At 48.8% G+C, this 15,647-nt stretch overlaps 2 long non-coding RNA genes across 2 annotated transcripts; one reads left to right on the top strand and one right to left on the bottom strand.

Annotated features, from left to right (window-relative positions):
• Positions 1 to 865: 865 nt before the first annotated feature.
• Positions 866 to 2,557, bottom strand: LOC103887906. The gene is made up of 2 exons (XR_652168.4): positions 2,016 to 2,557; positions 866 to 1,240 (listed from the first exon to the last, which is right to left on the bottom strand). It is a non-coding gene; the product is annotated as an uncharacterized LOC103887906 (long non-coding RNA).
• An 82-nt stretch (positions 2,558 to 2,639) lies between these two features.
• On the top strand, positions 2,640 to 8,495 carry LOC103887907. Its single transcript, XR_652169.4, has 2 exons — positions 2,640 to 3,141; positions 8,075 to 8,495. It is a non-coding gene; the product is annotated as an uncharacterized LOC103887907 (long non-coding RNA).
• Positions 8,496 to 15,647: the final 7,152 nt, after the last annotated feature.

Below are 15,647 nucleotides of genomic sequence, written 5' to 3'. Positions count from 1 at the left end.
TCCCCCATGACAGGTCTGGGCCTCTCGAGTCTGGCCACGCTGAGCCCTGCAACAACTCCTACCAGGTCACATGAGATTTTTTTTTGGCTGCAATAATCTGAAAAGATTTTGATCATCTTGCTTTTTCAATTATTCAGGATTTTACTCACATGCAAAGTCACAAATTACTGTAATTTGTCCTTACCATTTTCTTATAATGTTTTAGTTTGCATTTTTAAGATACATCTGTTTTGCTCATTTTGTTCTGATGACTTAAACTTTATTACGAGGAAAGTGACTTACAGTTTTCTATACTTGAGGTCATCGAAACTTCTAGGTGTGTACTCAAACATTTACTCATTCTACTTTTGCTGATTTGTTTTTATCTTTTAAAGCCCAACCACTTTTTGAGGACTTTGGGGAAAGCAGGAAGGCTGGACAGGAATACCTACAGGGGCCAATGGATCCAAGGAGAAGGCCCAGCGAAAGGAAGGACCCAGCAGCTCCCTCTTGCCAGCGCTAGAGACCCTGGCTCTGGGGCCCAGTCCCAGCCCTAGTCCAGCAGTGATGCATGGCGCATCAGTCAGGGGCACTGCTCACCTCCCTCCGGACTCGGCCACCATGAAGGACAAAGCTGAGCCCCCACGCAGGCCAGCTCACGTCCCGTTCTGCCATGTCTCGGGCTGGAGCGAATTGTATTGATAGAAAATAAAATGTCAACACGAAAAAGAATGCCTGACTTTTTTCATTTGACCCTTTTGCCAAAGCAACTAATAGGAACGCTATAACAATATAATGATTTAATAATTAGATCCAGGACACATGCGGTCTTCATTATTACGATGATTACTTTTCAGTAACATGAGGAAAAACATGAATCTTAAAGTAATTCTCAATAATTTAATTAAGGTCAACCATTCCCTAAAGAGCGGCAGCTGTGTTTGGAAGAGATTTCTGAGAAATCCTGATAATACAGTCCTAGGTATTCAGAGAGGCTCTGGGGGCCAGGGGGCCTTTCAGTAGGAACCGGGGTGGCACATTCTGTTCTTCTGTTTTGATGAAGCGAAATACAACGGGGTTCCCAAATGTGTTCGTTTATTACAGCCCAGCTGTGACAGAGCAGGTTGGGGCCCAGAAGCATCTTCATTATGCCCTCAGTGTGGAGGGTTTTTGGTTGTCTTATTTCAGCCACTTTGGGGTCATTGGGCCATCCGTTAATTCTTAGGTTCCATGAGGCTAAATTAGTTTAATTTAGTCTGAGCTGAAATGAGAAAACGTGTCCCATAGTAAAGGGCAGGAGAGACTGAGCGCAGACCCATTCCTGGACTTGAGTCATGCAGTCTCTCCCTTTCTTTCCAGGTCTCCCGCCCCAGACCAAGCCATCACCCTCTCTCCCCTCTCACTCTCCCCCTTCCACTGCAGGTCATTCTCCAGCCAGTCTGAAGTGGAAATCAGACCTTTCAACAACCCCCAGCACTATGGGTGCTTAGTGTTGGATCCTGACTCCTCCCCCAAAATTCAGGGACCTGACCAGGGCCTGCCCACACCCGCTCCTCCTCCCCAAACCTCCACTGGGCCTTTGCAGCAGCTGCTCCCCAGGCCTGAAACCCATGCCTTCCTCTCCTGGTCAAGCGCCTCCTTCTGCCCAGCCAGGTTTCAGCCCACGTGCCCCCTCCTCCCCAGGCAGCCTTCCCTGAGCAGCCTGCCTGAAGCATGGCCTAGTCACCCCAACACTGTCCTGTGCTATTTCAGCTGAGGTCCTAACCCCTGCCTGCACGTCCCTTCCATTCCTTCTGTGGTCCTCTCCCTGAATGCCTCCTCCTTAACTTCCTGGCCTCCTTGGCCAATGCCTTTTCCCAGCCCGTAGGACAGTGTCAGCACAGAGGAAGGCTCCATGTATGAGTGAGCAGAGCCACGCGGGGCATGCAAGAGAGGGTCCCTGGGTAAAAAGGGAATTGTCTACGAGGCTGGGGTAGGGAGGAGGGAGCCGTGCCGCCCGCCGGGGCCCCCAGATAGGCTGTGGTGTTAGAACTCACCCCTGTCAGCTGTGGTTGGTAGGGAAGGCCCAGACCGTGACCTTGCCTGTGCCTGGCAGCCTCCCTCATTAAGGGAAGGGCAGAGGCTAAGGGGGCCTCTGCAGAGGTCAACAGAGGGCATTAGCAAAAGTGCCTCTCCCCAGCAGAGAAGGACCGGAACCATCGCTGGTCTCAGGAGGCGTCCTAGGTTGAGTGCTACAGGCCAGTCATGGGCCCAGAACTCTGGTCCTCATGTCCCTGAGTCTTTGTCACACCCCTACAAGGTGGTAGAGGTGTGATCATCCTTGTTTTCTGGCGATGAATGTGTGCTTTGGAGAAGTTGAGTACTTGTTGAGGTCACCGAGCTAGCAAGTGGCAGGCAGGACTCGAGCCCAGGTTTATGTCTGACCTGAGTCCCTTCTTCTGAAGACTTCTCTGGGGGGATTGGGCAGGCAGCTGCGACGGGTCTGGGGGATGGTGTGGAAAGCTGGGGTCTGATGACTTTGCAGACAGATTAGAACTGGAGAAGGGCACTTCATGCTGCCAGAAGAATGAACACTCCCAGCCAGGCTAGATGGCTGTGAGGTCACGGAACTATACGGCTGCAGAGAGTCTTGGGAGAGGCCCTCATAGGGTCCCCAGTTGGAGGCCACACCCACACGGGGAAAGGGGCCCCTCCTGCCCCGCTTTGGGTCTCAGCCAGTTGCTCATTCTCCCTGTCTCCTTCACTCTCCATCCAGGCCTCTCAGCAGCTGGCAGCCAACCTGGCCACATCTGCAGTGATCACAAACCACGTCCAAGATCATCTGACTTGTAGGAAATCGAAGGACAAAGGCTGGGGCCCCTGACCCTCCCAGGCCCCCAACCCCTCAGGCAGAGACCCTTGGAGGGGCCCGGTCTCCCAAGGTCGCCAAGTTCACTGCTACACAGCCTGGCCAAGAGCAGAGGTCTTCCTGGCCAGGCACACCCTGCCAAGTCATAAAGACTTTACTGTATATATTCCAGACATAGTAGGAAGAAATTCAGGTTTTCCCACCCCAACAAAGTACTGTGGATTATTTGCAAGAAGTCTGGGAAATTCCAGAAGTCTGTTTTCCAAAGACGCCCACTTGGCTGCCCAGCAGTTTGAGCATAACCCCTCATTCAGGTATGGAAGAAGATATACTCTGTTGAAATTGCCAGACTCCATGCTCAATTCCTTGAAAGAACTAGAGGTGGAGCAACTATAGACCCCAGATTCCACTGCTTGGCCACTGTCTCCTAAGCTGCCCAAAGGCTGGCCCAGGTTGGGGAGCCCACTCTTCCCAAGTCACCTGGCCCAACCCAGCACCTGCCTTGCATTGGCATCCACTAGTCCCGACATCTGCTTTGCATGACTGTAATTCCAGTTCTTCTCAGCTTCAGCAGCTCCCCTTCCTCCCCTCATAATGCGCCTTGGCCCCGCACGTAAACTCTGAGATCAAATTGAAATTCCAATTCATGTACGTAAATTGTCCATGTGATTTGAGTAAGTGAGACAAGACCCGGGGCTGGTTATTTTTCCTGGATTCCTAGATGGGGTTATTTACATGCTGGAAGGCACTGGTTGCATAACCGACTGTTGTTCTTGGATAGGCCTATTTGTTGCTTCTGTGTTGAGGGCAAGTGAAACAGGACCACGAGGGAAAATTGGTGCCTGAATTAAGATAATTTGTCGGTGGTACCTAGAAACTATTTATAAAGATATAGAAGAGAATTTGTAAAATATACAAGTATAAGAAAATCTGAAAAAGAAATCCTGTCTTCCCAAATAATGTAGACTAAAACTAGGGATAATACACCGAATATTTAAGAACATCCCTATGGTAAATCATTTTAAACACATAATTATAAATGTCACCCTAAGAATTTTATAATGTAGATGTAATTGTTCCAGTCCTAAAACTTTTTTGTTCTATGAAATAATTTTTATTTAAAACATTTTAAATCCAGAAAAGTTAAAAGACAATAAAACAAACACCTCTGAATCCTTAACTGAAACTTGATAGCTGTTAGCATTTCTTCATACTGCTCCAAGTATTATTTTAAACTAGAGAAATAGAATTTTCAGATCAAGAAAATTTGATGCTATTTATGATGTAACTTTGGACCACCACTCAAAATCAACCTCTGCCATGGACTTAAATATCTGTGTGTGTGTGTGTCTACACACACATTCATATGTATATGTACACGTGTATATATACACACATATGTATATATAACGTGTATATATACATATGTGTGAATATATAACGTGTACATATACATACGTGTGAATATATAGTGTGTACATATACATACATGTGTATATATGTGTATATATACACACATATGTATGTATGTATTCCAAATAACAGAGGGTAGTGGAGAGCAAATATTCTTCTGTAAATGGCCCACTGAGAAACATTTTCGGCTTTGCAGACCATATGGTCTCTGTTGCAACTACTCAGTTCTGCCACTGTGTGTGAAAGCAGCCACATACGATATGTAAACAAATGGGCATGGATGTGTGCCAATAAAACTTTATTTACAAAAATGGGCACTGGATGGTACTTTGCCAGCTCCCGTTATAGAACATCATTTTGTGTGTGTGTTTAAATTTATAACTACGGAGCTGCAGTTCATTCATCTTAACTGCGAATTAGAGTTCCCTCATATGCAATATCTCATTTTATTTAGCCAGTCCTTTATTGATGAGCATTTAGTTTCCACTGATATTTTTAAAAGACCGTTAACCAAACAGGTTAGCTGAACTTGACATAGTGTAGCTGGATCGGAACTACACCCATAAACTCTTAAGTTGTTTCACGTAAATTCAGGCTGTGGAGGACTTGGTGGGAATGTGATGAGCTTGAACTCGAATGTGGACACCACTGCATATTGTCCGTCAAATTCTGGCAAGAACTAAAACTTTCCCTTTCATTATCCAGATCATTCTCTCAATCTCTGTTCCTCATTTGCCTTGAAGATTTGGGAGAGTGCTTGCCCCAGATAGGTGGGTTATAGGTGGATTCTGGCCAAGAATCTGAGGTTACAAACTCCAACACCTTAGAGTGGCAGGCAGGAGGAAATGAGAATGGATGTGGGCTGGGGTTGACTGTCAATGGAAAAGCTCCTGCTCTATCCAGCCATGTCTTACTATGAGCACCACAGCCATTGTTGACAGATTTAACTTTTCCAGAGAAGTTGCATATCTGGATTGTAACATGAATTCTCTTCATTTTCAAATGCAACTAATTCAGTGGAGGGAAGGAAGGAGGGAAGGAAGAAAAGAAGGAAGGAAGGAGCTGGAGGTAGGGAGGTAGGGAGGAAGGGATCACTTTGGCATCCCATGGAACATATCTGGCCCCAGTTTTCAAACTCCAGAGAATAGGAACGAGGAAAAGTCACGTAGAAGTCACAGAAAAGCCTTCTTCTGGAAGGGAGCTCAGGGAAGGGAGCCTTGGTTCGGCACCTGTTCCCACCCCATCCACCTGGGCAGGCCTATAAGCCTCACAGCTGAGCTGCCAGCTTCCTGTCCATCAAGCATGGCTGAGGATCCTCACAGTGCTGTCCGATTGACAATGATAGGGAAGCTTCGGACAAAGCGGAAAATAGGTGTTATTATCATTACCCTAAAATACCTCTGAAAACTAACGTAAGGTTTTTTCTTCCAACAAAGCCCCATCTGCTTTGTTTTAGGGTGTGAGCTCGTTAGTGCCTGCTACTATATGTTGATAGCATGCGGATTCCTTCGTTTATCCCACTGGGCCGTATTTCTGGAGCATGTTGAGTGCACGACTTGTTATGGATCCAAGAAAGACACTCCTTGGCTTTCTTGTAAGATGTTTATTAGAGCAAGTCCTGCCCTTTCCCCAACCTCCAATAAGTTATTTCTTCTCATCTCCCTACTGCCCTCCTCAATTTGGAGAAAATATTTTTGCAATAATTTCCCGCCATTTCTCCTTCTTTATTTTTAATTTCATTGGAGTCCCAGCCAGCTGTGCAGTCCAGCCGTCTTCCCAGCCTTTTAGGAGCATCGTTTTACGTATTTCTACCAAGATCCAAAAAACGAAGCAAATCCTTGAAAGCCAGGCTTCCCAACAGCTGGGAGGATGTGTTTTCCTGCGTGCTTTCTCGCTGCTCTGAAGCCTTCTTGAAGAAGCTGGGGCTGTCTGGGGGTGACCATGTGCAGAAAAAGCCTAGGATATCTCCCTTTCCTCAAAGCTGACCAGAACAGTTTCTTCCAAGGATCCTGGATACATAGCCCAAGCAGGAGGGACAGCAACCTTCCAGAAAGACCCAGGTGGACTCGCCACAAGGCTAATCACAATGAAATGCTAGAAAAACAGAGAGCTGGAACGTATCACAGCCTCGATGAACAGACTAAAATCTTCCTGTCCCACCACTGCCACCATCTCCTTCCAGAACCCCAGGCCCTGCCTCCCTCCTCTTGTTCCTCTGTCAGCTGCTCCTCTCAGGGTCCCTATAGACCAACTGGACAGATCGGAATGAAAAGTAAACTCACAGAAGAAATAAACTTACCAGAATAGTTATTCCAGTGTCAAAAACGAAGGAGATACCACTTTCCAGTTACAGGCCTGGCTGTGGCTGAGGAAGGGCAAGAGAGAGGTGAATCGGGTAGGACAGAAAGAGTGGTGGAATAGCCATGCGGACCTCTTTCTCTCACAGTTTCACTGTTTGCAGCTCTCCAGGGCTGGGAAGCTACCAGGGAAGAGCATGATATGAAAGCCAGCCAGCTGGAGCTTTTCATTCCATCTGCAGCATCATCCCGAGTCATGTCAAACGGCAGAGGATGGTCACAGACTCCAAACTGCACCCAGTACATGCCAACCCCCTAGGTGAGGTAGTGCCAGCCTGCGGGACTTGGCAACCCCAGATCTAAGCCCCGTCTGTGACACTGACTGGGTGGCCTCGGGGCCAGTGATTTCTTTCACCTCTTGAGTCTTCAGTTTCCTCTTCTGTAAAACAAGAATCTTAATAGTGTCCACTTCAAAGGGTGGTTGTGAGCAGGAGGCTGACCCAGCGACGAAAGAGAAACAAATGAATGAGTCTGAACACTGCCCTGGCGAGAGCTGCTGCCGCTGCTACTGTTACAATCCAGGGCACTAAATGACTTGCTCTGTCATGGGGGGAGCTGGAGGCAAAGCCTGGACTCTAACCCGGATCTGCAGACATCCAAAGCAGGTTCACGGGGCTAGGATGTTCATGGAGCCCCTCCTGCACAAATCAAAGTCCATCCAGGGGATGGTCTGGATAGACGTTCTCCATGCCTACTCCAAGGAACCCATCCTGAGTTGGGATGAGACAGTGAGACGAAACATTCTTCCCCACAAAGATAACACCAGACGTGAGGTCAGGAAACATGACTGGGTGAAGGGAAGAAGTGTGCCTGGAGCGTCTCTCTAGAACCCAGAGTCACCTTGGCCCTCCATCACTCATCAGCTCTCCACTGCTCCCACTGCCTGCAGAACAAAGCCTGAATGGCCCAAGGCAGGGCTTGCTCTTTGCCCTGCACAGTGCTTGGCATATAGTGGGTGCCCAGTGGGTGTAGGTGGAAGGAATGAACAAATGATATTCTCTAGGTGGCTTCCAAGACCTCCAGCATCTACTCAGACTTGTCTCCACTTCACCATGGCTACAACCACAGGACACACCTCCCCAGGGCCTGTTCCCCTGGGGAGCATCTTCCCACCTAAGACCTTCAGCCACTCTTTGCACTGGACCACACAAGTGGCTGCCATCTCTCTCCTTCCCTGAAATCTACAAGTGGTGTTGCCCAGCACCTTTATTTGGGATTATACTCTCCATCATTTTGCATGATCCCAGGGCCCTAAATATGTGGACCCTCTCCCCCAGACTGCTATGACTACCACAACCCCAGGCACAGCAAGAACCCTCTTCTCCAGAATCCAAGCTGTACTCTTCCCTCTTTGAACACCTTTCTGGGAGGATTCTGTCATTGGGACCCTCTTTAACCTACATTGTCATTTTTTCTCTCAATTTCTCACCATCTTCCACATGTCTATTTACAAGATTTTCTTCTCTTCTCTCATCAGTTTCCCAATTCCTGGCTGTTCTGGCAACATCTTGACCCTGCTGGAAGCCCGCTGGTCAAGGTCAAGCTCTTTTCGGAGCCCTGGTGGCTCCTAGGTCCTACCACACAATAAGCATGTTCTGAAACACAAACAGGAGGCTGCAAGTGCAACAGGGAACAACGAGGAACGAGGTGTGATGGTTCCATGGACGACTTTGTGTTTAATCTTGGATAGAGCTCTGCCACTTCTCAGCTTCTGAGGTCATCTGCAGAGCATTTGATGGAAAAAGGATAGGCGGTCTCTGAAACCTTCAGACAAGAGGCGCCATCCAAATCATGTGTGACTTTTTTTCGTCAATGTTTAATTGTACCTCCTCTGGGATAATATGGCCAATTTTTGAAAAACAACCATAGCAATAAATTTCCCATAATTTACTGCCAGATTAATAGTTTCATAGTCCAGCTATTGTTGTTTTAATAAGAAGAAGAAAAAAAGAAAAGCATGTGAAGAGGCCCCGTATGTTCCAGGGTAAGCTCATCAAGACAGCCCGCTGGACATGCTGGGCAGGGAAAGCAGCCAGCGTGCCCCAGATGGTGGGACCCTTGAGTCTCATGGGGAGGGGAGACAGGACCTTAGCTGGCTGTTTCTCACCCCACCAGGAGCAGCCTAAGCACAGGGGTCTCTGAGCTGCCTGGGTAAGACTCTCTAGAAAGGTAAAGGAGAAATTTCTTCTGCCCATGAAGGCAGGTAACATGGTCTTCTAGGAAACTCTACCTGTCTTTGGGTCACTCTTGGACAAGGACATTAGCCAGTGACACATCCATGATCTTGCCCCCTCTAGAACTGGGCAAGGGTTCCCAGTGGCAGGGTGGGGACAGGGTGGGCTCTGAGCCATTGGTTGGCAAAACATTGCTCCTCTGATGGCTTTATCTGGTGTCTTATGGCTTCTTCCGATCTCAGGCTTCACAACCATCATACTAACACATTACCTTGAAAATTCAAAGACACAGCAAGCCGTGGAAAGTCATATAGAGAACCATAAAAGCATCTTGCTGGCCTGGCGCTGTGACTCACACCTGTAATCCCAGCACTTTGGGAGGCTGAGGCGGGTGGATCATCTGAGGTTGGGAGTTCAAGACCAGCCTGGCCAACAGGGTGAAACTCCGTCTCTACTAAAAATACAAAAATTAGCAGGGCATGGTGGCGTGCATCTGTAATCCCAGCTACTCAGGAAGCTGAGGCAGCGAAATTGTTTGAAGCCGGGAGGTGGAGGTTGCAGTGAGCCAAGATCGTGCCATTGCACTCCAGGCTAGGTGACAGAGTGAGACTCCAAAAAAAAAAAAAAAGCATCTTTCTAAGTGAAAGAAGCCAGTTTGAAAAGGCCACATGCTGTGTGAGTCCAACTACATGACATTCTGGAAGATTCAAATCTATAGAGATGGTCAAAAGATCAGTGGCTGCTAGGAGTTCAAGGGGGAGGGAGGGATGAACAGGTGGAGCTCGGGAGATGTTTAGGGCAGCGAAATGACTCTGTATGATCCTGTAATGGTGGGCACCTGACATTATACATTTGTCAAAACCCATAGAGTATACACCACCAAGAGTCAACCCTCACATAAACTATGAACTTTAACTGATAATAATGCATCAATATTGGTTCATCAACTGTAACAAATGTAGCACACAACGGTAAGATGTTAATAATAATAGGATTAGTTAGGGAGGAGTATGGGGCATGTGTGGGAACTCTCTGTGCTTTCTGTTCAATTTTTCCCTAAATGTAAAATTGCTCTAAAAAATCCCATCCTAGGGAATGTGCTTAGAAGCAAGATTCATCCCTGTCCCTTCCCCTTCCCACTGAGCAGCTCTTGTCTGGATCACCATCACCCCAACATCCCAGCCATGAGCCTCACTGGCTCGGCAGAATGCAATCATTCCCCAACCCTCTGAATCCATCTCCAGCTGCTCCCTCCATCCTGTGACTTCTCCAGTTCAGGCACCAGCCTCTCCTATCAGCCGCTGCGTTTCACCTCCTAGTGGGCCTTCAATTTTCCTGCTTTGGTCCAGCACAGTAGGAGCCTGCTCAGAACCCACCAAGCACAGGCCTTGCCGACTTCTTCCCAGGCACACGGGGCGCCATGTGCCCACCCACGCCTCTCCCCAGGCTGTCCAGCTCTGCTTCTCTCCTACGGCCTTCACAGATGCCCCTGCCCTCCCAGCCCGAAGCTCTGGCACCAAACATGACATATCACACGCCATTTAGGTGACTACCTCTCTCCATAGATAGTGAGCTCCGATAATGCCTGGGTCTGGTCACTTTCACGTTCCGGTCCTGGCCCCCTACTCCCTGAACCTTGGGGATTGGCAATAAGTCCCACTGCAGTATTTGTTGGATGAACTGCAATTTGCCATCATCAAACCTAACGTTCTAGACCCATGGAGTAGCCGAGTCTCCATGCTCCTCACCCAGAGGACAATTTGTATACTAGCACCAGTGGCTTAGAAAGCTACGTTAAGCATCTTTACAATTCTGCCATGGTTTGCTCCTCTGAGAACATATTTAATTACTGGAACGTACACCTCATCTCTCATTCCTCCTTCCCAGGCCCTCCCATCCCATGATAAATATGAATCTGTCTCACCGTAAAAGAACCACGTCTCACTCTAATTAAGTTCTGGTCCTTTCTAAGCTGGGTTTGAATGTTCAACTTAGGAATTTCTCTGCAGCTTTCTGGTGATCCAATGGTGGGATTTCTTCATAATTGTGTTAATGTTTCAAATGTAGCCTTTAATAAAGAGGGATTTGTTTTTAAAAATCATTCACCTTAAGAACAGGCGAAGTGTTCTTTGGTAATACAGATCAGAATGGTGCTGGGGAGGTTCTGGTGGAAAGGAGGCACACAGGAGCCTCTGGATCACAGAAGTAGGGTTCACTTTTATTTGAGTCTATGTGGAAGGCGGAATAACAGCCCCAAAGATGTCCATGTCCTAAACCTAAACCCCGAACCTATAGGCATGTCACCTTACATGGCAACACGGACTTTGCAGATTAGATTAGGTTAAGGATCTTGATAGGGGAGATCCTCCTGGATTATCTGGGTGGGCCCAAGGTCATCACAAGGAGCCTTATAAGATGGACACAGGAGGATCAGAGAGAGAGGAGCATTTAAGGATGCTACACTGCTGGCTTGAAAGATGGAGGATGGGCCCATGAGCCAAGGAATGCAGGCAGCCCCTGGACATTGGAAAAGGCAGGGAAACAGATTTATCCCTAAAGCCTCTGCAGGCATGCACTCCTGCTGATCCCTTGATTTTAAGACTTCTGACTGCCAGAACTAACAACAAATACATTTGTATTGCTTCAAGCCACTAAGTTTGTAATTTTTAACAGCAGCATTAGGAAACTAACCCAGAGTGTCTATATGTAAAAACACACTGACATACACATTTAAGATTCCGACAATTTGCTGCATGTCAGGTCAGATCTTGCCTTCAGCACTACTGGCCCTAGGGGCCAGGTGACTCTGTTGTGGGGGACTGTCCCACGCATTGGACGGTGTTTAGCAGCATCCTGGGCCTATATCCACTAGATGCCAGGGGCACCCAACTTCCCACCCAATTGTGACAACCAAAAATGTCTCTCAATATTGCCACGTGTTTCCTGGAGGGCAAACCACCTCCCTTGGTTGTGAACCAGTGCCATATGAGTATTATTCTTCATTATAAAGAAACGTTTAATAAATGCCATGTAAAATAAACAAAATGAAAACTTTAATCCCACCCTAATCAGAGCAACCATAGAATATGCTTACTTTTACTCAAGACACAGACAACCCTGCTCCTTCAGGGAAAGCTTGAGTCTCAGGGAAAGAGGAGTCTCTTGGCATTATCTTAGAGAAGCATCCTGAAAACACTCTGGTTTCCCATGTGTGGGGCAAGGGCAGAGAGTGGCATGCAATGAGGAAGTGCCAGCCTCTATAAGGGACGTGGGGTGCCCTGGGTGCACTGAGGCACTGCAGGTGTGGGAGCTGGCCAAGGACAGGCTGCAGGGGCCCCACTCGCCCTGAGTTCTGCCATGTTAAACGGAACTGCATAAATTAGACAGAACTCTGCCTGGGGCTGCTGAAACCTGAGCCCTGCTGAGTGGGGCACCTGGGCCTGGGGCAATGTGAGGCCCATACAAGACACTGAAAACTCCCAGGTGGCGGCTTGGAGGTGGAGTGTGGGTGGCTGATTAGTTGGAAGGAAAACAGGGTAGAAAGGACAGGTTTTGTATACAAGAAGTCTCTGCCTGGCCATGTCCCTCTGATTCCACATACAATGCCTCTTAACCCCAATCCCGGACTAATTCTCAGGAAATCTACCTTCTCCATTTACCTAATTGCTGTTAAATGATGTTTGAAGAGCTCAAAGAGGACAGGGTCAGGGCTGACCCCTGAGTTAATTCTGCCTGCTCCCATCAGGGGCTACCTCCTTTACTAGAGTGAGTCGTGCCTCCAGGGCCTCAGGGAGGGTGGGAGGAGGGAGGCGAGCGTGGCTGGCTTCGCTCAAACGGCCACCTCCAAAGGCCTCAGCACATTCCCACTTGATGTGGGGTCAGTAAGGTGACCTGGGAATTCAAAGAAGAGTAGATGCCAAGGGTCTGGAAACCTGGAGACAGAGAGCAGCTTGATGCCTTGGGAGACAGCCTTGCAAACAAGGTCCAGCAGTTTCTGGATCATTCGGGTCCCTTCCACAAAGCAGCTCAAGATGGCACTAGAACGCTTTCCCAGGCTGCAGGTGATCTGCGCTGGAAGAGATTCAATCTCATCTGAATGTTGAGAACAAAAGAACTGTTTATCAGGGTTTAGGGTGTAAGCCAAATGCTGAAAACAGAGGATTATGGCCCCAGATCTTGCCTGTATGAGAGAAGCCCATTTATCACTTTTGTTTAAAAATGAGTGGGGTCTATCTTCACGCACCTTAGCAAGTCAGCAAAATGCTGCAAAGAGAGTAACCCTTTCATTTGTGTTCCCAGGCACTTTACTCCTGAGTGCTAAGTGTTAAAGAAAATATTATATCCCTCTGAAAGGGGCTTCGGGAACGAGGAGCTCCAGGGAGAGGAATTTGGGGTCAGACTCTTGCAGGACACGGTGGTAGCAGCTGGTGGCTTGCTGGTGTTTACTGATGAGGCTTTTTCTCCCTCCTCCTTCCGGACTGAGATTAAATGTACAGAACAGCCCAGCTGTTGAGAAGGCTTTTTGCAAGGTATTTAACAGACGGTGGTCACTGTCCAACTTAGCAGGATCAAGGGGAAAAAAAACAGACTCTTGCAATTATAAAACCTACAGCACTCTTGGTAACCCGGCGTGAAAATGTTGCCATCTGTGCCTTACTCTGCGAAGCAGCTAGATGCCCCACTGGGCTCCTCGGTGCCGTTCCTGCTTCTTGAAGGAGGTCCCTGGCACGGTCATGAGAGCTCCAGCATCTGGAGGCATCTGACCGAGTCCTGTCTGGTGGGAGAAGGGAAGAAATCAGCCCTATCCAAGTGTTTATTATTCACACTTCTTGGATTATTACATGTTAAAATATGTGAAAATGCAGATGTTCTTTTTATGATCCAAGAGTGTGAGGTTTAAACAAAAAGCCTCTATTGAGTTGGGCCCGTGCTCCCCCGATGCCAGATCGGTAGGGTGGGGTTTTCTCTGACTGCTGCTTTTGAAAGTTCTCCCAAATCACTTAATTTGGGGAACCAACAGGTCCCAACACCGTGTGCTGTACGTGCAGCCTTCTTACAAGGGATCTCTCGAGCATTCAACAGGGTGATCTCTGCCCAAGTGGAGAGATGAGTATGGGGGCTGGCAGGGACGCATACAGGTCAGCGGGGCACACAGTGGGCCACGGAGAAGCAGAGGTTCCTGCACAGACAGTCACGGGTGCCCCTGAGTGGGTCCCTGAATCTCTGTCAGTCTTCCCATCTGTAAAATAGGACTGACAATACCAATCCCTGCCTCAGGGATCACCAACCTCTGTCCCCAGAGGCCAGCAACTCCCTCCAGCTGTGACAATCAGAGATGTCTCTAGACATCGCCAGACACCCCTGCCCTACCCGCAAAGGTGTTCATGGGGATTCCACAAGTGAATAAGTGCAAAACCCTCACAACAGTGCCTTGCATGGGAGGTGCTTTTAGAAAACGCTCTCAGAGTGGAAAGTGCGAAGGAGGCCCAGCTCTGAGGGTGGACGAGACTCGGAAGCTGCCTGCTGCTCCTCCCACCCCACGGGGCCCACGGCTCGCTACTTCCAGATGGTGGTGGAGCCGCACGGCCCCAGCTGTTCCCAGGGCCCTTATTTTGGCTTGGTGTCCACCATGTCTGATGGTCACAGTGCCAGGCGGCAGGCCACGCTCTCATTTTTCCCAGGTGCCCAGGGCAAAGTTCTTCCCCCTCAGCAGACGTCAAGTTTCGGATGATCTGCCAGGGGCTGTGGGCACCGGCCCTGTTCTCTCTCTGGCTTGTTCACGTTCAGGTGGAGGAATGTTCTTTCCTGACACTGGCCTCTTCTGAGGAGCTGAGGATACCCTCTTCCGGGCCTGGTGATGGCACTGCAGAAACACTGGCATCTCCTTAACAAGGCCCGGCTTCTGCCCGAGAACACACAGTGACACTGTGCTAAGTCTTTGCCATTCTAAGTGCAATGTAAACTCCTTCTGCAATAACCATCACCCGGAACAAAATGCTCCCCCAATTAGAAACACCAAGCCATTCTCTACACGGCCTTGGAAGAAGCGAAGTTGGAGGTAACGGGGCCCAGAAATCCCTCAATGGGCCCAGAAATCCCTCAACGGGAAGGGTCTGAAATGGCAACTGGAGATGGTGCCCCTGAGGCCAGCTACAGCCCGGGGATGCGGACGGGAAGGAGGAGGCTGGCAAGAGAGGAGAGGGTGGGAGAAAACACCTGGCTGGGCCAGATGGTCCTCACATCTGCTTAGGAGGCTACGTCGGCATGTTTGGTAAATACTGTCTGTGGGCAAAGACGTGTGGGCCCTTCCAGAAGAGGGCCGTGGCATTTGCCACCCTTTGGCAATGCAATTTAGGAGTTGAATTATGAAACCCCAGATGGAGCCACAATTTGTCATCTGCAGCTCCTCTGGAAAAGTCAAAAGATCTGGCAATGCTGTGTTCCCATGCGGTGGAAGGTGGGTGTAGAGGGTTTGGGGGAGCTGAGAGCACTGGTGCAGCTCTGGCCCTGGGGCCAGGGCCCAAGGAGGGGCCCTTGATCCAGGCAACAGTGAATGTGTACCTGATGGCTCCAGACACAAGAGGAAGTCGGTTGCCAAAAGGCAGACTGTTCGAGGCATCAACTTCCCACCATAATTTCAAAGTGAATACATGAAATGGGGTAATAGAGTGACAGATGGAGTTGGTGGGTCTCTCATGAGGGGACGCTTGCATGCTTATCTCGGGTGGCCTCCTACAGTCCCTGGAGCCTGAACATTGGGGTGGGTGGAAATAAAACACTAATCAGCTTCTTCAGAGGTAGTTTACTTGCTAAGCCAGCATGAATTTCCTGGCAATTTCTTCTCACTCTCAACAGAGACTCTCATTGCCTCTCAAA

The sequence above is a fragment of the Papio anubis genome, chromosome 16 (assembly GCF_008728515.1).
Source record: "Papio anubis isolate 15944 chromosome 16, Panubis1.0, whole genome shotgun sequence".
NCBI lineage: Eukaryota > Metazoa > Chordata > Mammalia > Primates > Cercopithecidae > Papio > Papio anubis.
This window is presented reverse-complemented; position numbering and strand designations above follow the sequence as displayed.